This window comes from Crinia signifera, chromosome 12 (genome assembly GCF_055691185.1).
Source record: "Crinia signifera chromosome 12, ASM5569118v1, whole genome shotgun sequence".
NCBI classification, from domain to species: Eukaryota; Metazoa; Chordata; class Amphibia; order Anura; family Myobatrachidae; genus Crinia; species Crinia signifera.
The window spans coordinates 62,069,264-62,093,206 of NC_139228.1; the positions used below are offsets into that span (position 1 = coordinate 62,069,264).

General features: G+C 46.9%; 1 protein-coding gene across 1 annotated transcript in view; it reads right to left on the minus strand.

Annotated features, from left to right (window-relative positions):
• TRAF3 (TNF receptor associated factor 3) overlaps window positions 1–13,597 on the minus strand; it is a 78,857-nt gene extending 65,260 nt beyond the window's left edge. Inside the window, exon 1 of the mRNA XM_083166881.1 lies at window positions 13,261–13,597. The gene's annotated coding sequence lies outside the window, so the exon portion shown is untranslated. The remainder of the gene's footprint in view (window positions 1–13,260) is intronic.
• Window positions 13,598–23,943: the final 10,346 nt, after the last annotated feature.

Here is a 23,943-nt window from a genome sequence, read left to right on the forward strand (position 1 = left end):
GGGGGGGGGGGGAATAGTGCAAGTCTACTAATGCTGCGTTCTCATTGATTTCTTCAAAATCCCGGGTTTTTGTTCCCCGTGTTTTTGGCGGGGCACAGAGCATCTCAGCTCTACAGACCCCATTCATACTGCACCTTAGACCCGGGAAATTCCCATGTCTGCCCAGTTCACACTGCTTCCCCTGGTATGCCTGCCATCAAGTGTGTGGCATCTAAGAGCAGCTTTGATTGGATGCCATACACCCTTGTATTACCCAGGAAAAACCCTGCAAAAAACCTGTGTGTAATTCCCGGGGCATAACACCCGTGAATTTCACAAAGACCCTTTCACACAGAGACGTGAGACGGGAAATTACTGCTTGCCCTGGCAAAAACCCGGGTTTTTGCGGCAGTGAGAACAGGGTATCAATAAACATAATTGTATTTTCATACTACTATGGCCCTTATTCTGGTTCACTCGCAATGGCAAATTCCTTCTCAAATGGACAAACCATATGCACTGTAGGTGGTGCAGAGAGATTTATACCACTTTCAGACAGAAAAAAGGACCGGGAATTACCCTGGTCCAGGAAAGGGTCAACCCGGGTCTAAATTCCAAAAACCCGGGTCGCCAGCTGTCTGAAAGGGTGTGACCCGGGTTTTTGGGATTATTACACATTGTTAGGCACTGATTGGCTCTCCTGGTGGACTGCTGGCTGATTGGTTGTGAGGATGTGCCTCTCTGATTGGCTGGGAGGGCAAGGCACTGGGGCTGGCCTCTGATGTCATTAGAGTAAAAGAAAGGACAGCATGGCCCACTTGAAGGAGCAAGAGGTGAGAGCTGGTGGCATTGAGCGGAGGAGAAGATCCACAAACTGGGACAGTCAAAGATGCCACAGTGTACTCAAACATTGCAAATATACCGACAGTCATGTGAGGTAAAATGTACCTACCAGTATATAAAAACAATAAAACTTGTTTACAATATATCCTTGTGTCATGCCATGGTTAATGCAATGCAGTGAGCAGTCACCACCCACTATTCATGACCTCATCTCTGTGTCGCTTTAAAACTGTCCTTTTCCTATGACACACAGTATATTGCAAGAAAAATCAGGCTTCTGTGTGAAAGGGGTCGACACAGGAAATACCCGTGTGCTGTGTGAAAAGGGGTCAGAGCTTTTTAGCTGAGTCTTACCTGGGTTTTTGTATCCGGGAAATACCTGGGTTTTTTAGGATTTTTGGGTGTTATTTTGTTTCTGTGCAAGGTAAATATTGGCTGCTTTATTTTTACACTGCAATATAGATCTCACTTTGAAGTAAAACCCCACCCAAATCTAACTCTCTCTGCACAAGTAACATCTGCCCCACCTGCCGTGCACATGGTTTTGTCCATTTGAGAAGGAATTTGCCTCTGAGAGTGCACTAGAATAACCCCCAAAGTACTAGACGATTGGTCCCTAACTGATAATTTTCAAACACACCTGTATCCTGACAATTAGGAGCTGATTGCTCAGTACTTTATCTCTCTCCACACCCTAGTACATAGGGGGTCATTCTAAATGACTCTGTAAACTGCGAAGCTCGCAGCTTACCGAGTCCCTGTGGCGCCGCCCTGCTGTAAATCGCAGAGGCCGTATCCTATGCGTTGTACTTTTGTTTTTCCTCTTACAATCCCATTTCCAGCATGAAGGATTCTGGGATCCCCTCTGAGATGTGTACTGCAAACCAAGTTTGTCACATCAGACTGATTGAGGACAGGTGTGGTGTGACATATTTTCGGTGTGACGGTAATTGAAAGTTACCAGCGTCATGCTACAGCCACACAGGGAGAGGCGACTGGCAGCTGTAGAGAGATGAGCGGAGACGGGAGAGTCTGCGGGAAAGGAGAATGGGAACTATTCTGTCATGTATGTACAATACAGTTATTCCCGATTGGAGTCAGTAAGGGAGACTTGGAATTTGGGTAATGGGCATACTGAATCCTGGGGGTCATGTTCTATATTAAACGGTAACACCACAAGGATTGCCCGCGATCATGTGACCCGGTTTTTCGCTGATTATAACCGACGAATATATTTCTAAAACTGGAAGAGAGAGATTTTAGGAAACCACCTTGTATGTATTTTAAGTCTTTGCAGACACAGAACAGTCATCCCTGTAGTGCTCATCGAGCATACCTTAGGGCAGTGATGGCTAACTTTGACACTCCAGATGTGGTTGAACCACACATCCCAGCATGCCCTGCTACAGTTTAGCTATTTGGCCATGCTAAACTGTTGCAGGACATGCTGGGATGTGTAGTTCAACAACAGCTGGAGTGTCAAGGTTAGCCATCACATTATTGAAATAATGAATCGACACATGAAAAAAGTCACATGTGGAAAATAAAATGCAGGACAATGCCTCAATGATTTCAATCAGTGGTTCTCAACCTTGGTCCTATTTTACTGGATTCTATGAGGAAACCTGGAAAACATGCACTGCGTGGGGTCCTGAGGACCGAGTTTGAGAACCCGTTATTTAGATATTCCAGTCTATTTCCATGCATGGAAAGTGTTAAAGGAACGCTAACTTTAAATTAAAATGGACAATCTACATCAGTGGTTTTCAACCTCGTTCCTCAGGGACCAACAACAGTTCACGTTTTCCAGGTCTCCTCAAAGAACTGCAAGTGAAGTAATTAGCACCCCCTGTGGATCTTTTAAGATGTGTCAGTGAATAATGAGTACACCTCTATTCTACATCCCACCCATTTCATAGTGAAGAGGATAGTATAGGATACGAAGATAATACTAGCATACCTCCCAACATGACCCATTCCAGGAGGAACACAATGCTCTGTACCTGAACTTCCCTCTTAATGTATGATTACCAGAGCATTGTGTCCTACTGGAGAGGGTCATGTTGGGAGGTATGTACTAGAAATCACATGTCAATAGAGAGGAGGCGGGGCCAATATGATTATAGTCATTTTATTTTAGCGGACAAGTGATTTGTGACACTAGTAACATGTAAAGCCCACATACCTCTAGGTCATCCCTGCAAAAGAGTATTGGTGGCCACTCTCCTATATATAACACAGGGATAGCGCACGCCTAAGTTGTGCACCCAAAAAAAATAGGGGTGTAGATTTACTGGGGAGAGGCACGACCACAATTCATAATACACTGCACAATAGTGTCCGTTATTCAAATGACACCATGCATTAGTGCCCTTACACAAATAAAACAACAAAGTAGTGCCCCTGAGAAACATTCCACCACCCAATATCGCCATTTATATACATCCCCCCACACAATAAATGCACCACATGTAGCACCACACAATAGTGCCCCTTATGTCCATTAATCCACACAATGGTGCCCCTTATGTCCATTACACCACACAATGGTGCCCTTTATACACATTATACCACATAATAGTGTACCTTATATTACACCACCTAATAGTGCTCCATATACATTTTACACCACACAATAGTGCCCCATATATACATTACACTACACAAAAGTTCCGATTATATGCATTCCTCCATATTCCCCTTATACATATTCTACCACACAATTGTCCCCCTTATACACAATATACCATGCAGTAGAGCTACTTATACACATTGGGCCTTATTCTAGTTCACTGTTTCTGACAAATTACTTCTTAGATAACATCAGGTGGGGTAGATGTTATTTGTGCAGAGATAATTAGATTTGGGTGGGGGTTTCCTTCAAAGTGAGATCTATATTCCAGTGGAAAAATAAAGCAGCCAGTATTTACCCTGCACAGAAACAAAATAACTTACCCAAATCTAAATATATCTGCACATTTTACATCTGCCCCCCTACAGTGCACATGGTTTTGTCCATCTAAGAAGGATTTTGTCAGAAAGAGTGAACTAGAATAAGGCCCATTGTGCCATGATAAAGCTTCTTACACAATTAAAATATAGTAAAGTGAGTGTGTGTGTGTGTGTGTGTGTGTGTCTGTGTTTGTTTTTTCCTCATCCCCTTTACCAGATCAACCATCCTGCAAGTTTACAGTGCTGTCAGAACATATACACAACTCATCAGTTTGGATGCTGACAGTGCGTCTACACACTTAATGTGCAGTGTGCAAGGCACCGTCTGCCCCACCCGAGGAACAGACACTTCCAGTTGGCCTGGAGACTACACAAAAATGTGTGAGTATTCCAGATGTTGCAGTGGAGTAGGTAATTGGCGGAGGCAGCAATTGCCTTGTAAAATCAATTTGTAAACAATCAATTGAATAAAACATTTGTTTATGTTTCCTCTGCCCAAAAGATGGGGTAAAACAAGGAAAAGGAAACTCACCAGCTGGCTGCAGTGCTAGGGGTTAATGTTTACTGAGAGCTGTAACTAAAACCCTAAAGCGGCTACACACGATACGTCTGCTTGGCACGTGCGCCGACCGGCGGCTCTCGTCCAATGCCGCCACCTACGTCTGATCCCTTACTTGGCCCTCGCCCAAAGTGGTGGGCACTACCAGCCCTAGGAGTGACAGCTCACTTTCTAAATACCTCTGAAATCTGCTTACAAGTAGATAGGTTAGAAAATATGCAATAAGTTTTTATTTTCTACACTGGAGGCAGCATCTTATTAAAGTTCAGTATTTAACCCTTCTATATTACAAATCATTGAGGAAATGGCAAGTGGTCGATTGGTCGACAGTCATTAGGTCGACACTCAATACGTGTCGACCACTTTTGGTCAACAGTGAAAAGGTCCACACATGAAAAAGGTTGACATGATTTACGTCGGCCTTGATAAAAGGTCGACACAAGCAAAAAAGGTCAGTATGGAAATGGTCGACACGTGAAAAGGTCAATATGAGTTTTTCATGATTTTTGTTTTAACTGACTTGTTCTTCCTTTACAATCTAAGTGGGCATAGAGTTAGTGCGCAGCGAGGCACCGCGCCCGAAGCATGGAAAGCGCATCCATGTCCATGTATCCATGTCTGCAGATTTCAACACCCAAAAAAGTGGGAAACTCATGTCGGCCTGTTTTGACCATTAGCATGTCAGGCTTTTGTTAGTGTCGACATTTTGTCAACATGTCAACCTTTTTCGTGTGCAGACCTTTGCCCTGTCGACTAATAGTGGTCGACCTATTGAGTTTCGACCTCATTACTGTGCAACTAATGATGGAGGAAATAAATAGGCATTAGAGGAAGAGGTGTATTGGGGGGACATTAGAAAAGGGGCCGTGGTTTGGGTAACGGTAAATGGGCAGCAATGGTAATAAGATACGGCTTCTGCGGACTTCCTGTCTCCGATTTATATTTGAACAATGAGGCTCAGTTTAATGGAGGAAGTGGGTGAGATTCTTCCAATGTCTGGATTTCACATCAGGTCACGTCATGAGTAAGATTGATCCCACTCCAACTACTCAGCACCAGTGGCTGTAGTATAACTCAATGGGTCTGATTCACACCTGTTCATTAGGCTGTGTATGCTGTGACGTCAGCCGCCCACCCGAGCGGGCATCAACACGCCTGTATTCCCAGGGGTAACGCCCAGCGTTTTTATTCTCCAGCCCCCTGTCCGCCCCCTTCCCCCTGCTAACAGTGCGAACACCTCGAAGGGAGTGATACTCGCCGAAGGCGTTCACACAGGGGGATACTCGCCAAAGGCGTTCGCACAGACCCCCACCATCGGAACCGGGCCGATTTCCAGTCAGAATCAGGCCCAATGTCCAGGTCAACAGCAATTAGATCAGCCCCTAAAGGTCAACATACATATAGAAATGTGTACACCTCTTGTATTGCTGGAGACGTCTATCCTTTAGACGAAACGTGTAGGTTAATGCCTACTAAATATCTCCTCCATTTGAAATTCCTTGGCCATGGACATTATGGGACATCATTAATGGACAGGTAACATACTCACCATTCGTCTACCGCTTGTATTAATACGGGTGTGGATTATTGGGTCGCATAGCTAAACATTCAATAGGCTGAGCCCACACGATCAACAAGCAAGAGATCGGCGTGGCCAAAAGGTCGACTGCATCAATAGGTCGATCTGTAAAAGGTAGATACCTGAAAAAGGTTTTTGCACAGGATAGATGGAATTCACATTCTATCTACTCAATGTTTTTTATTTGTTTCCAATTTTCAGAAACAATAAATATGAAAAATCGGTACAGACGTGGATCCGCAAATCCACATCTTTTTCCATGGAAACAGCCTCTAATTCGAAAAATTTCTGCTAATGTAGATTTGGCTTATTAAAGAGCCGCGTCTGCAGTCACGATCGTTTCGCAAGAAATAACGGGAAATATGAAATACCCCCAAAAGGGCAAAAATGTTTGTGTTTTTTTGTGTTGCATTTACCATTTTACAGTCCATGTGACCCCAATTACTGTACCGCATCACCTCTCATGTGAATTGATTCGGAAAGGCGCCATGCCATCCCTGTTGACCTGAAGCACAGTCGGAATTTTACGTGTCGACATTTTGGATGTTGACCTGTTGACCTAATTCATGCCAACCTATCATCCAGAACTTAACTAATACATGAGTTTTTAGAAACGATTATGCTTTTGTCTCCACTTGGGAGTCCTATACAGGTGGAAAGAGGAAGACCACGTTGACTGTCCGATGAGCGTTGATTGATTGTTCTTTCAGTAAATGGTACATACAGTATTACACAATTGTACCCCACAATATGGGGCCATTTTTTTCTTTAATACCCAATTCACATCGCACCTAATTACTGGTTTCATGCCGGTTTCTTGCCGGTTCGACACGGTAATTGGTGTGATGTGAAAAGGGTTACCGGGTCGAGCAAACTGGTAGCAACACAGCAATACGAACCGGTAAAAAATAAAGGGGTAGATTTACGAAGTGGCGTTGATGTGTAAATGCGCTATCCCCGTGAGCTGAAGCAGGGGATAGCGCATCGCCTAATCTATCACACCCGCCGAGCGTTTACTCTAACGCCGGCGGTGTGGGGCAGGAGGCATAGCGCAGGGGCGATATTTTGCACTGCGCCCCTGCCTCCTGCCAGATTTATGAATGGTCAGCATCGCTGACCGTTCCGCCGCCTGCAGCTATCGACTTCGCCAGCTGCAGGCGGCGATGCCCTATACTTACAGCAGGGACAGCGCTGTCCCTGCTGCTGGAGCTGAGCTGCGCTGGGATCTCGCGAGACTAGCGAGATCCCGCGCATGCGCAGTGAGCCGGCCGGGGGGAAAGGAGACGGCGCATCAGTATTAACTGATGCGCTGTCTCCAGGAGGGACATCGCCGGAGGGGGGAGTTAGCGCTCCCCCACTCCGGCGACAAGATCTTAATAGATCTTGTCGGTGTCCCCTCCTGCTTCGCCTCGCTAATGAGGCGAAGCAGGAACTGTTATAGCGGCGCGATAGGCGCCGCTATAATAAATCTACCCCAAAGTTTCTTACCATTGCCTTGTTGCTTTGCTGCGTGAACTGGTTAATCGAGTAGAGCGACCCATGTCCCGTGAACACTAATGGAGTAGGCAGTGCTTTGAGCAGCGCCAGCTCTAAGCACTGCCTCCTCCCCCGCCCCCGATGACACTCCGCCGCTCTGCCCTGCCCCTGCATGACATCAGTGAACCAGCATTATTGTCGGTTCGCTGAAGCAATCTGAACAGCGCAAACTGCAGGGTCGCACTGGGACTGAACCATTAAGGTCCCGGTGCGACCCTGCATTTTGCAATGTAAAAGCGGTATTAATGTATTATTTTCACTAGAAGGGGTTTCCTGAAATGGCTTCTAAACAAGTAGACCACTGTATCTCACCCTTGGTCTACTCTAGGGTGTCCCCCCCTCTGTTGTGGGCGACCAGTCACTGGTTCACCAAGTTCTCTGCTCATCTCCATCCATTTTCTCTCCCTCCAAGGCTTAGTACATAGAACCCTGAGCAGGGCTGGTGTAAGGTTTCTCGGCACCCTAAGCAAAACATCAACCTACTGCCCCACCCCAAGCCCACACTGCCACTTCCCAGACTCTCAAGAGAAAGTGTGGAGCTGGCATCTTAGAGGTACCACAAGGATGTCTTCCTCATAGATATCCTTGACTTTAGGGCAAGCAGAAAAAAGGGCCTAATTCAGACCGAGCGAACCGGGAACTCCGCCCACCACCCTACCAAACACCCATCCCCCTGCTGCGCGAATCCCAGCATTGTACTCTTACACATACCTCCCATGTGACTGCACAAGTTCGATCATTCGTTGGTCGCAACCATCAAATGACTTTTTTAACCATTGGCAAATAAAAGTCAGTCTAGACAGAGATGGCGGAATAGGCCCCCTAATGTCATGTGACATTAGCCACCCGCCCCAAGCAGGTATCGCCCCGCCTGCATTCCTAGTGTTTCCATGGGGACGCCCACAAGATGCTGGGCGTTCCCCTGCTGCCGGTCCCTGCCCGCCCCCTTCCCTCACCTGCCCTCATTAACGTCTTGGGGAGTGTGATACTCGCCAAAGGCACTTGCACAGGGGATCTACACATGTGCATATTGGCCCATGTGCAGGCCCGCACAATTGGAAAACATTGCTTAGTTCGGCTCTGACTGATTAAACCTGAATCAGGCCCTCAGTGGATGGTTAAGTTTAATAGGGCTAATAGACTCTGTGCCCAATGGCACCTGCATGCTGCTCCTCCTAATGGCACCCTGCATGTTCCTCCTTCCAATGGCACCCTACATGCTGCTCCTCCTAATGGCACCCTACATGCTCCTCCTCCCAATGGCCCCCTGCGTACTCCTCCTCCCACTGGCCCCCTGCATGCTTCTTCTCCCAATGGCACCCTGCATGCTCCTCCTCCCAATAGCCCCCTGCATGCTGCTCCTCCCAATGGCACCCTGCATGCTGCTCCTCCCAATGGCACCCTGCATGCTCCTCCTCCCAATGGCACCCTGCCGGTTCCTCCTCCTCCCAATGTCACCCTGCATGCTCCTCCTCCCAATGGCACCCTGCAGGTTTCTCCTCCTCCCAATGGCACCCTGCATGCTGCTACTCCTAATGGTACCCTGCATGCTCCTCCTCCCAATGGCACCCTGTATGCTGCTCCTCCCAATGCCACCCTGCATGCTCCTCCTCCCAATGGCACCCTGCATGCTCCTCCTCCATGCTCCTCCTCCCAATGACACCCTGCATACTGCTCCTCCCAATGACACTTGCATGCTGCTACTCCTAATGGCACCCTGCATGTTCCTCCCCCCAATGGCACCATTCATGCTGCTCCTCCCAATGGCACCCTACATGCTCCTCCTCCCAATGGCCCCCTGCATACTCCTCCTCCCACTGCCCCCCTGCATACTCCTCCTCCCATTGGCCCCCTGCATGCTTCTTCTCCCAATGGCACCCTGCATGCTCCTCCTCCCAATAGCACCCTGCATGCCCCTCCTCCCGATGGCACCTTGTGCTTTTCAGCCAATGATTTATATCACTCCAATGTTCTGCTGTACTCTCTGAATTCTATCCAGATACATACAGAGAGCAGGTTCTGTAGAAGACTGCTCTTGGTGGACAGGAAGAATAGAAAAAAAACATGTTTATTGCAGGTTATGTACAAGGCAATATATGGAAGTTACATGACGGTAGAAAACACCTTTCTTTCCCAAAAGAGGTTCTTTTAGGGCATCAGGAAGTTATCAGGACATTATAAAGGTTATTATTCAAATACATCTTTACATGAGGACTAAGGTCACCCTAGAGTTACATATGTACAGCTATGAATTGAGAGTAAGAGTTACGGGGCGGTTCCCAGTTTGCCGAAACAGGAATATATAATGCGGCAAATGCATTTGCTGGGGCAGATCCTATGGAAATGGGTCATAGGGTCGACAGTACTCAACAGCCAATAGGTCGACCACTATTGGTCGACAGTGAAAAGTTTGACACATGAAAAAGGTGGACATGCATTAGGTCGAAGTGGTGAAACGGTCGACACAAACCATAGGTAGATGTGAACAAGTTTTTTCATATTTTTTGTGTTTATGTCGACATAAGTTGAGATTGACACGGTATAAGTATACCGCGTTCCCTGGCATAGCTTGCTTCGCATGCCATGCTTCGGGCACACTATTATAATCTAACTCTATGCCACGTGGGTAGTAAAGTATAAAAAAAAAAAGTTAGAAAAACTCATGTCGACCTTTTCCATTTAACTATTGCCTGTGTTGACCTTTTGACCATGCTGACCAATAGTGATCGCCCTATTGATTGTCGCCCTATCGACTGCATGTCGATATTATTAGCCCTGATACTGGCACGCTTATCCCCTGATACCAGCACTTATTCTGGATTTTGCTTTGCAAGCCTCAGGCAAGCAAACCATAATCCCCAATGAGGAACAGTGATGACACATGTGTCCAGGAACTTATCCATGTTATATCGCCCGAACATGGGTCATTTTTTTTCCGAAAAAAAGGGCTTTAATTGAATCGCCTGATTATCACTATTGGTCTAAAATCGTTTTTTTTTTTCTGGTTCCTGACGAAAAATTAACAGGGCTAATAGGATATGTACCTTATGGGCCATAGACACGGGATGATTTCAGACCCATTTCTAAGCGATCTGTCTAGAAATGAAGCACAGATCGCGGCCTTATGTACGGCCCCTGGCATCAGGCCTGTAGCTATTACCTGACTAAATTTATACTGCATGCAGTGGTGGTGCAGCCAGGCCAAAAGTGGGCAGGGCTTGCGAGCGAGTGGGCGTGGCCTAGTGCTGCAACCCCTAGTTTTCCTTTTCGGAGGCGTGACCAGCGTCCCCCTAGTAGACACCGTGCTCCTTGTTTGTTCATGTGAAATCTCGGAAGGTATGTTCCTAGCGGAACACTGACCACAAAAGAGCATTTGATATTTTAAAGTTTGATCCATGAAATGACTTCATTGATTTTCATTGCTGTGCAGTTCACATTCAAGCACAGACCTACAGACAGATCTCCTACATTAAATGACAGTGACCCCTAGCTACCACCAGCAAAACTGCATTTAATTACATTCTACAATCATTTCATTATTTCCTGCAATCAGACATAATTCCATGTTACATGTCTGAAGGGTTTCCGGGACCCTCTTCCGAATCTCGAACATTTAATAAACAGTGAAATGAATTTTTTGTTGAGCAAAAAGTCAGTTTTATGAACTGCTTGCAAATAATACATTATTGTCTAACACCTCTCTATGTGCAGCATTCTTACCAATTAGCAATACATGGTCAATAAATTATTTTATGAAGAGCAACAATTTTTTCCCCCCATTTCAGATAAGAAATAAATGAACCCAGCATCGGATCATCGACAAATCAGATAATTCAATACAACAATTTTCTTCCGGCACAAACAGGAATCAATCATGAGGAGGTACGGTATATATTATATACCCTGCTATATCTAGTTATTACTGTATGTTCCGACCAAACGCTAAATGCCAGGCTGAAGGTTATCTGTGTAGATTATGGTGCAAAATATATCAATCAAGCCTAGCTCCAAAATATAAAAAAATTATATTATATATATATATATATATATATATATATATATATAGACTTGTACACATTACAAGTGGCCATCTCCTATATATATTTTATATATATAGATAGATAGAGATATATAGATCTATATATATATATATATAAATATAGATCTGTCTATCTATCTATATACAGTATATAATGATGACATTGACAATGTATAATGTATAATTCTATGACAGTCCCTATATATAATCAGTATATTCTATAGATCTATCTAGATAGAGATATATACATATGTATGTTTGTGTATTGCATGTGTGTGTGTGTATTTATATATGTTATACACACACACACACACGCACACATATATATAATTTGTATTTATTGCTTTTCTGCTGTTCTATAACAAGATATAATAAATAGTTCCCTTTAGCTGGATGGCATAGCACCTGGATTGGCATTTCATTGCCGACATGCCATGTCAGGGTAAGACAATCATGGATAATTCCACCATTCCCCGGCATGGCATATACCTGGCAAACATCCAGCTTCTCATTCCTGCAGATATGACACTGGCTTGTACACTTATATTACGCACTCACCTTCCCAAAAATTCAGCTATAATTTTTATTTTTATTTCGGTCAACCCTATGCCCAAATTGTGCCGGAGCTATCTGCCAGGAATCTCAGGTTCTGTTGTTTTATATTTTTACTGCATAGGACAGAACTAGAGAATTCAGATTTTAAACTGCAGCATCATTAGCAAAGTGTGGTTGGAGATAAATGGGGGCAGATTTTTATTAGTCTTAATATTTATATAGCGCCAACATAATACGCAGCGCATTACGGTGACTGTCTCACACACACACACACGGGTGGAATTAATCAGAAGCCAATTAGCTGAGCAATAATGGGCACTATATACTCAATGCAGGACTCATGGAAGGCAGTGATGCCAAATAACAAGAATGTATACTGGGGTGTACAAACCCCAGTCTTGACCCCATAGCATGACACAGGGTGTACCAACCTCAGTAATGACCCCCTTAGCATGACACAGGGGTGTACAAACTCTAGTAATGACCCCCTTAGCATGACACATGGGTGAACAAACCCCAGCAATGACCCCTTAGCATGACACAGGGGTGTACAAACTTTAGTAGTGAGCCCCTTAACATGACACGGGGGTGTACAAACCCCAGCAATGACCCCTTAACATGACACGGGGGTGTACAAACCCCAGTAATGGCCCCCTTAGCATGACACAGGGGTGTACAAACTCCAGTAATGACCCCTTAGCATGACACATGGGTTAACAAACAACAGCAATGACCCGTTAGCATGACACGGGGTTGTACAAACCCCAGTAATGACCCCTTAGCATGACACAGGGGTGTACAAACCCCAGTAATGACCCCCTTAGCATGACACAGGGGTGTACAGACCGCAGTAATGACCCCCTTAGCATGACACAGTGGTGTACAAACTGCAGCGACAAACTGTATTAACCATTACTGCTCTAGGTGCCATTTCCATAAACCCTCATTCCACATCCCTCTGTGTGCAGCAGTGCCAACATGGGCATTGCCAACTGCAGCAAAACAGAATGAGTGCATCACCGGTGCAGTGTGATTTCCAAGCAGCCAGGGTGCAATGCGAGCACTGTGCAAAGGGGTTTATTTTTAAGAAGTGACCTAGGACCCCCGCCCCCACCATCCCCATCCCCACCAGCCCCCCTGAAACCATGCACAGACTATTACACACAGCAGTAAGGTCACTGCTGCGCACACAAGGGAGGGATGAGAGTGCACACCTACCTTTTCCTGACTTTGTTGAATTCAGTGACAGCTCTTAGCACCAGGGTTCTAGACTCCATGGTAAGAAATAATAAAAGAAAAAAAAATGAAATTAAGTATATGTTTGAAGGCAACAGTGTTTACAATCTTCTTGGCAGAGGCATCTGTAGAGCAGGTGACTGTGTGGGTTTGGGGGTCTCAGTGGGCAGCAGGGGCAGACAAGTTGCTCTGGAGAAGCTACCATGGTCTCTCTGCAGTGGTGAGGTCAGTGAGAGAGAGCAGCTGCACCAAGTCCTGTACATTACAGCATAGCTGCCATACACTGCTGCTGCTGCTTCTGGCTGCTGGCTGTTGGGGCTGGCTGCCACCAGTGCAGGAGGGGGTGATGCATCTGCTCATTGATGGCAAAGCATAATATAATCACAGGTTCCCCCCCTCCTTTACTACAAGCAGTGGTGGAGTCCAGAGGATATATGAGGATGGGTAATTCTGCAAAGCCGCCTCTGGTTGCTGGTGAAGGCTGCATGTGATATGTAGCATGAATGTGGCAGTATGGATGGTACAGGGGGTCATGTAAGGACATGGATGCAGTCGTAGGCTTTTAGGATTGAATTCTGGAGCTGACAATTGTATCTGTTCGGTAGTTTTCCTGCACACCAACAGAATTAACAATAAGATCTGAATGCTTCATGATAATAGAACTTCACAGATCAGTTACATATATTTGCAAAGATAGGGTTAGGCCGCCAGGTTATGGCAATGACTTGAGTTATTCCCTTGTTTTTTTTTAGCCGATGTGCCGACACCGTACCACATACTACAGTGTGGTGGGAGAATATAATAGTGTGCCGAGCGCAGAGACACCGTGCCCTAAGCATGGAGAGCGCAGCATGCCATGCGAGGGGACGTGGTCCACTTTGTCAACATTCGGGACAAAAAAATTAGACAAATTTCGACCTTTGACTGTTGACCTTCCCATTGTCGACCTAAAGCTTGTTTCGACCTTTCAACCCTGCCGACCTTAGCCACGTCGACCTATTTCAGGTGTCGACTTAAGCCATGTCAACCTTCAGTGGTCGACCCAATGCATGTCTTCCTGAATAGGGACAAACAAATGACTCATACCTGTAATGGATAGCATCACTGCCTCACATCACTGAGGTCATGGTTGCGATACGCACCATGGCCCTAACTGTGCAGAGTTTGTATATTCTCCCCGTGCTTACGTGGGTTTCCTCCGGGTACTCCGGTTTCCTCCCACAATCCACAAATATACTGGTAGGCTAATTGGATCCCAACAAATTTAACCCTAGAATGTCTGTGTGCGCGTGTACATGTGGTAGGGAATATAGAGTGTAAGCTCCACTGGGGCAGGGACTGATTTATTTATTTATAAACAGTTTCTTATATAGCGCACACATATTCCGCAGCGCTGCACAGAGAATAGTTGAACATTCACACCAGTCCCTGCCCCAGTGGGGAAGCCAATTGACCTACCAGTATATTTTTGGATTGTGGGAGGAATCCGGAGTAAACCCACGCAAACACGGGGAGAATATACAAACTGCACAGTTAGGGCCATGGTGGGAATGGAACCCATGACCTCAGTGCTGTGAGGCAGTAATGCTAACCATTACACCATCCGCAACAGTGGCGGAACTCCCGGAGGCAATGGAGTCATCTGCCGCCGGGCGCAAGCCTTAGAGGGGGCACTGGCTCCATTGCCCCCCGATGTTTCGCTCACTTGTAAAGTACCCTGATAGTAGGCAGCGGTGCGGCAGGGCCCCTGTCCGTCCGTCGTCGTCGTCCCCCCCCTCAGCTGGTTTGCTGCAGCAGCAGTACTCACTGTGAGTCGGCCGGGAGACTCACAGCAAGTGCAGGATGGGTCAGGTGACACACAGCATATGTGCTCCCGGCAGCCCCGCGCAGCGAGCTTCAGCCAACCGTCAGTCACTGGCAGCTGGCTGCCGTTGAGGGCCCCCAGATAGAAGCATCCCCACATTGAATTTGCGGTGCAGCCTACCCCTGGCCCCCTCCGCCCAGAAGCACATCTGCCACCACCCGCGGGGAAGGCAGAGGCCGCTCTACGCTCCCGCTCAGCCAGACCTGCAGCGCAGATTGAAGCCTACACTGCCAGCAACATCAGGAGAAGCCTGTGAAGCAGCAGCTCAGCGAGCCCGGGATATGGAGCTAGAAGAAGAAGGTACCTGTCACCCCCTCATCCTTCACCATCACCTCACACCCAGATGGCCCCTGCATTGTGTGCACTGTCCAGAAGGGATCAGCACCGTGAGGCCCTGTGCGGGTCGGTACAGCCGCCCACCTCCCACTCTGGCCCTGAGTGCCTGCATCCAGGCTGTAGCAGCACCAGGCTTGTGCCCAGTGCCCACCAAGCTCTCTTTTCCTGCCTGACACCCTCCTATATCTATGCCTGACACCCATGTCACCTCACCCCTCTCTCTGCCTGACTTCCCCTCTAACCCCCTCTCACTTTGTACCTGAACGCTTTCTATTACCCCCTCTCTTTTATCCTTTAATGATCTCACCCCCTTCTCTCTATCCCTGACACCCTCCTGACACTCTCTTGCTCTCCCCTCTCTATCTTTACTTGACACTCTCTATCCCTGACACTATCTCGCTCTCCCCTCTCATTTCCTCACTTTAGCTATCTATCAATGGGGGGCACCAAGTTTTCTTTTGCCTCCGGGCGACATGGACAAACTTACGCCACTGATCCGCAATGCCCCCGTGATGCACCATCCGTGATGTGAATGTTCCAATATTCTCTGTACAGCGCTGTGGAATATGTGTGTGCTATATAAATCCCTTGTAATAATAATAATAATAAATACATTTATATAGTGCATACATATTCCTCGGCTTCCTGCTCCATCAGAGCTTGCAATCTTTATTCCCTACCACATATACACATATCTACGTTAGGGATAGTTTTGGTCAGAACCAAACTAACCTAACCATCAGTGGCGGTTTTTACCTATGGGCCACTGTTCTCTGCCTAAAGGTGCCCATACACGGTACAATTGCTGGGTGCGATGAGATGCGCACTCCCGTCACACATCTCATCACACAGCTCAAAAAATATGTGCTGTACATACTTTTTGTACTAGATCTCATCTCATTGCATTGCAAAACCTATGTGATCTAGTCCAAATTGTATACAATAATTGTACCGTGTATGGGCACCTTAGTGAAGCCAGACGCCTCTATATGGGCTGCTGAGCATCAGGCCATAAAAACCGGGATCAGTACGAAGATGATACTGTGCATGCTTTTGAACCGGAATCCTGAATATGCCTCTGTGGGCAGCTGGAATCGGTACATCTGTCAGAATGAACTTAGGTCTACAGTCATTAGGTCGACCCCACTAGGTCGACTGGCAGGAAGGTCGACCTGATTTAAGGTCGACATGGGCCAAGGTCGACATGACTTAAGGTCGAATTTGCACAAAGGTCGACATGAGGAAGGTCGACTGGTCATAAGGTCGACATGGGTTTTTCACTGTTTTTTATCTGAATGTCGACAAAGTCGACATGGACACAGTTGGCAATGAGAATCGGACCCTTGCATCGCTCGCATCGCTCGCAATGCTTTGGGCACGGTGGCTCGCTTCGCTTGCCACAGCTTTAATAACCTCCTCCATGCCCTAGTGGATGGTAGGGCACGAAATACCGCCTGTCGGCACATGTCGGCTCAAAAAACAGTGAAAAACCCCATGTCGATCTTATGACCAGTCGACCTTCCTCATGTCGACCTTTATGCAAATTCGACCTTAAGTCATGTCGACCTTGGCCCATGTCGACCTTAAGTCAGGTCGACCTTCCTACCAGTCGACCTAGTGGGGTCGGCCTAATGACTGTAGACCTAAGTTCATTCTAATAGATGACCGCTTCCCGGGCAGCTGCAAAAGCAGCCCATAGAGGCTGGGGGAAAGTGCATGCGCAGTACAGAATAATCTACTGCGTATGCACCGGTCCTGAGGCGGGGACCAAGATCGGCGGCGGCAGTGGAGAGAGTGGGGGCCCGCATCGCGACAGTCCCCCTCTTGTGCAAAGGTTTGAGCTGGCGCTTCTAACCATTATGTTTCGGAGTGTTGGAGAGAATCGGAGGATTCGGTAATATTTACGGCTGCTTCATTGGAATTAATAATATTTATCACTTTCCAAAAACGTGTCGCATTTTCTCGGAATCGATAAAACTATAGTTAGCCTTACACTAGTGCGATTTAGGATTTTTTAATAGATTTTGACGCATCAGAAATCCTATGAAAAATGGCACATCGCACGTGTTTTATCTTTGATTCCAATCCGATGCGTGGTCCCATGCGCATCAATCGACACCTGGGATAGCAAGGGCTGCACTATAGAGTTATCTAACCCCACAGTTCTTGCAGGGTTTGCATAAGATACATTGGGGCAGATATATTAACCAGCGTTAATGTGCGCTAGGGACAGCCCACTGAGCAACGCTTGGCGGGGCTGTCCCCTGCAATCCCCCCCGTATTTAGTAGTAACACTAGCCCTGCTGCTGGTTCCGGGCTGCGCTGGAGATCTCACGGTAATAGCGCGGTTTCACGCATGCCCATTACAGCCGGCCGGGGGAAGAGAGGGTTCGTGCATGTGCAGGGATGCTGGGGCCGCCCTTAAGGAGAGCCGTTAACACTAGACATAACGGCTCTCCTTATCAGATATCGGATGGGGGGGGGGGGGGTTTGATACATTCAGCCGATACGGGTGCTCGCTTCTCCACATTATTCAGGAGAAGTGGAACCTGTTATTTTAAAAAAGGGGCGGCCCCATTGTGCCACCCGGGAAGCTGCCAGGCTGTTCAAGGGAGGTCGCAAGCAACTTCTGCCATTGGAGAAGTCACAGTAGTGTATGGGCACCTTTTGATATTTCTGCCAACCAATACTAAACTATTTTGTCAGCGTATTAAAAAAAATTATAAAAAAGATTATTTTAATGGAATTTCTTTAAAAATAAAATGTCTTTACTACTGGAATAAATAAACCTTTATCACCATGACAAATAAACAAACTGAAAGCAGCTCTATCAAATTAGTAATGACCCTCACTGAGAATACCTCCAGTCATTGGAACCAGTGACATCACTGAAAATGTAGCTAATCTATTCTTTAGGAACCAGTGAATGTGGCCTATCTAGTCCCTAGTAACCAGTGACATCCCTGAGAATGCGGCCTATCCAGTCACTAGGTGCCAGTGACATCACTGAGAATGCAGCCTTTCTAGTCACTAGGAGCCAGTGACATCACTGAGAGTACTGCTCATCCAGCCACTCAGAACTGGTGACATCACTGAGAATTCAGTCTATCCAGTCACTAAGAAACAGATACATCACTGAGAGTAGTGCCTATCCAGTTACTAGGAACCAGTGACATCACTGAGAATGCAGCCTATCCAGTCACTAGGAACCAGTGACATCATTAAGCATTTTGTGCTTTAATTGTTAGTAATTTAATTATTTGCCACAAGGCAGTCACCTCTGTTGTGCATGTAGGCAGTGCCGGCGCCACCACTAGGCAGCCTTAGGCATTTGCCTAGGGTGCCGGCCACTGGAGGGCATCAGTCTGGAGCAAGCCCCCCCTGGATGGAGGTCGACGGTGTCCGCAACTGTCAGCATCACCCCCGGTGGAGTGACTTGGCAGCCTTCATACAGCAGAGGACCTGGATCGAAGCAGGGGGAAGTTTCCCACAGCTCCCTGCGAGTAGAGCAGGGGAATCCACAGGTCCCTCCTGCGTCGCATCACCCCGCACCCCCCCCCCCCTGTTGAGTGACACGGTCCAGGGTACCTCCCATGCCGCATCAACCAGCACCGGCCTGGCACCCCCCCTTCCCCCCGTTGAGTGACACAGCACAGCCAGCCCAGGTACCTCCCATCTGGCATCCAAGGCAGGCGGGCGGCCCCTCCACCCACACACACACCCCTCCTCCCTCCGTGTATCGGGTGAGCACCGGGGCGCACATTAATAACCAACAACAGACACAGTGATGCTTGTAGATGAAACAGTATACTCATTTCAACTAAAAATAGAACATGCATGCTGTCCAGTTCAGTGGACAGTTGAAGGGCCAAAAGGACAATGGGGGAGATTCTCTAAGAATCTCCGCCCCCCTTCGCCGCCCATCGCATATTTAATTATCGCATATGTTCTAACATATGCGATAATTAAGGCAAAGGACAGCTCTTGCGTTAAGAGCTGTCCTTTGCTGCTGCGCCGGGCTCTCCTCCTCCCTGCACCCGGAAGAGGATTAGTGCAGGGAGGAGGTCACAGGTCCGGGCAGCATAGCTCTGTGCTGCCCGGACACAGGTGAGGGGGCCATGCAGGGCGGCGGGGGGTCGGCGCGGGGCGGCGGAGGGTTGCGGTAGAAGCCCATTGGCTTCTATGGGGGCATCGCCAGATTTTTCTGGCGATGCCCCCCGCCGCAGTAACCCGGCGGGGGATGCTTACAGCATCCCAAAATGCGGTAAAAACCCCGATAACGGGTTTTTTTACCGCATTTTTCGCTTAGAGAATCTCCCCCCAATGGGCCTTATTCTGGTTCACTCTTTCTGACAAAATCCTTCTTAGATGGACAAAACCATGTGCACTGCAGGGGTGCAGATGTAAAATGTGCAGAGAGAATTAGATTTGGGTGAGTTATTTTGTTTCTGTGCAGGGTAAATACTGACTGCTTTATTTTTACACTGCAACATAGATCTCACTTTGAAGTAAAACCCCACCCACATCTAACTCTCTCTGCACATGTTACATCTGCCCCCCTGCAGTGCACATGATTTTGTCCATCTAAGAAGGATTTTGTCAGAAAGAGTGAACTAGGATAAGGCCCAGTGGGGCAGATGTATTAAGCCTGGAGAAGAGATAAACTGGAGTTAAAGTGGAGATAATATGGAAGAGATAACGCACCAGCCAATCAGCTGTGTTTGAAATATGACAGTTGGGATCTGATTGGCTGGTGCGTTATCTCCTTCCACTTTATCTCCAGTTTATCTCTTCACCAGGCTTAATACATCTGCCCTAATGTAACCGAATGCATCTCTCTGTGCCAGGCGATCACACTGGAATTGTGCTAATATGGGATTCCCTCTTTCCAACAGTAACCACCTGTTACTGACTCCACCCACTGCGCTGTCTCTGCAGGATAGCAGGCAGAGGGAGTGAGCTCGGAAACACTGCGCTCAATCCAGAACAGCCAGAAAACAGAATAGCTTTTGGTGCTATTCTGTTGGTCGCAGGATACAGAAGCAGTCATTTTAAAGGCAAGATGTTTATTGCTCACAAGTCTTAAAAAAATGTCTACCACTTACAGATGTTGCTTGAGGGTATCACACCATACAGAAGTTCAGCAGAATTACAATTATTTGTGATGTCACAGAAGATACTAACTTATTCAAATATCTCACAAAAAAAATTTCACAGCGGAAAAACTATTTCCTACTTCCTGTCATATAACTAGTTTGCATACCTAAAATACAATCTAATTTAGAATATAACTGCCTTTTCATAAGCACTTTCTTAGAAAGTTTCATAAAACAGGATGGTACTTATGTAGTATCTGGGCGCCCGATTTTTTGATTGTATGCCTTAAGTTAAGGCATACAATCAGATGCGATACGTTATCGCATCGCATCGCATACGACCATATCGCACGCGATGCGATGCAATGACCCGATTTTTCCATAGGATTCAATGTTAAAATGGACTGAGTCCATTTTAACATGGAATTCAATGGGAAAAAGGGGTCCTTTTCATACCCCTACTATCCAAGTGGGCATGGAGTTGGATATAAACCTGTGGCGAGTGTAGCGAGCCACCGAGCCCGAAGCGTGGCGAGCATAGCGAGCCACCGAGCCCGAAGCGTGGCGAGCGTAGCGAGCCCCGCGAGGGGACACAGAATACCGTTCGCTCGCCACGCTTCGGGCTCGGTGGCTCGCTACGCTCGCCACAGGTTTATATCCAACTCCATGCCCACTTGGATAGTAGGGGTATGAAAAGGACCCCTTTTTCCCATTGAATTCTATGTTAAAATGGACTGAGACCATTTTAACATTGAATCCTATGGAAAAATCGGGTCCATCGCATCGCATCCGATTTGGTCGCATGCGATGCGATGCGATGTGCCCGATCCGACCCGATTTCTAAATCGGGCGCCCAGATACTACATAAGTACCAACAGGATAATTCCAAAAAACAAACAAGCAATAAAACTGTCTTTCCTCCTGTGTGTACTTGTACATTGGCCGTTATTCTGATTCACTCGAAAAAAGGCAAATTCCTCATTTTGGGGGTTGATCTAGTTCACTCTTTCTGACAAAATCCATACCTCCCAACAGTCCCGATTTTAACGGGACAGTCCCGATTATTAGGGCCTGTCCCACCCACGGCTGGAAGTGTCCCGCGGTGTGGGGGGGCTGTTGGGAGTCCCCCCTGTCGGCTGCTAAGCAGCGGGGAATAAACGCTGTGCGCATGCGCACAGCGTCTATTCCCGCAGCCAGGGGGCTGGGGGCATGGCTAGAGGCTCACAGAGCCTCTGGGTCATGCCCCCAGAGCTGCGAGTATAGGCCACGCCTCCGAAATCAGGCCAGGCCGAAATCAGCTGCGAGTATAGGCCACGCCCCCGAAAGAAGTTGCTGACGATATTATCAAATTACAGGCAGCCGCGTGCATCGTAAACAATATTGACTGTGTACACTGGGAGATATGCACACGATATCAATGTTATTGATATATATTGCACAGTGTGTACCCAGCTTAATTGTGTGGCAATTAGGGATGGCCATCGTTGCCATTGCCATCGATGGTTGCCATCGAGGGCAATTCTGCAACTGGCCATCGATAGTGCTAAACTATGCAATGGCTGACTACCCATATTTTTACATATCAATGGTCATCCATTGTGTTTGATTGATGGCCTGTGGGCCAATCAAAACACGGGGTGGGGCTTCGCGGGTGGGGGCGGAGCTATGTTCAGTGTCCCGGCACTTTTAAAAAAAAAAAAAAAAACAGCAAAACATTGTTTTGCTGTTCCATCGATGGAGGTAAACCATCTGGTTCTCCCCCATCGATGCAAAAGTATTCAACATTGGCCATGAACCATCGATGATGTTGAATCATCGATGGCCATCCCTAGTGGCAATCCCATGAATGCTTTGTTTGCTTTCTCCTCTAATCACTACTATTGTAGCGGGATACGGTCACTAGGTCTACAAGCATTAGGTCGACATGCATTAAGTTCAACATGACCAAAGGTCGACATGCAGGAAGGTCGACATGACTGAATGTCGACAGGCCGTTAGGTCGACACATGCATTAGGTCGACATGGGGAAGGTTGACAGTCAAACGGTCGACATGGGGTTTTTCACTTCTTTTTTTGACCCGTCATGTGCCGACAGGCGGTATTTCATGCCCTACCATCCACTAGGGCGTGGCAGGAGAATACAACAGTGTGCCTGAAGCATGATAAGCGCAGCGAGCCATGCGAGGGTACGCGGTGCTATGTTTCAGTGTCCATGTCGACTGTGTCGAAATTCGGGAGAAAACAAAGTGAAAAACCCCATGTCGACCTTTTGGCTGTCGACCTTCCCCATGTCAACCTGATGACCTGTTGACCTAACCAATGTCGACCTTCAGTCATGTCGACCTTAAAGCATGTTGACCTAGTGGTGTCGACCAAGTTGCTGTCGACCCAATTATCCATTCCCATTGTAGGAAGAACCTCCTAGAAGACAAATTTACAGAGGTGTTATATTCATGTTATAATTCTGGAAGCAGCGAGCAATCAAACCAGTATTTGGAGGTTCTTGGAAGGTTTACCTCTGTACTGCATATCACGACGACCAGGCTCAAATGAAGTTACGACTGAATTGTACAAGCAGATGGCAAGGACATGTCTCTGTGTCATTACAATTCACACAAAAGACAAGACTGGGAATCCCCGTCGACTACGTCAATTTCTATCATACAACAGAAAATATGACTGTCCAATGCAATGTGTCAGACTCTTTATTGTGTGACACATAAACAACACACCTTACTGCAAACACAGGCGTCTTCCCAGCTGCCAGAGTGTTCAATATTAACGTATTATGAGTCTCAACACGTAAAGCTGGTTATCTGACAGTGCCTGATGCTAGCGCCTTTGCTATTTTATTGGCATGGACTAACCTCCCGAATATCACACAGGGTGAGGACACAGCACACAAGCCCTCCTGGATGTTACTACTAATCATATTTATATGTCTAGTGTCCGTGCAGCACCGAAACACTGCCATCTGTTGGCAGCGAGTGAAACGACATCTACTAGCTTTGGAAGCATTTGCTTCGAGCGAGCTTACCATTATTATATGATCACAAAAATACAAAGTTAAGATGCTTTGCGATGCTGGGTGAATAATTAGCTGAGTTAGTCTGCTGACTAAAAATAAATTCGGTCACACTGCTTGAATTGTATCAATTTTATAGCATAAAAAAGTTTTTAGTACATATATTACACAATACACATACACATAGGCAATTAAAAATTAGTCTAAAATAAAGCTCAAACCATGTAGAGAGACATTGAAGATATGGGGTCTCCAGATTTGTATTAGTGCACAAATAGCAGCATAGAATTAGCAGCAATATCAATGATAGTACAGTAAATGCTGGGAGGGTTCGCACCTGTCAA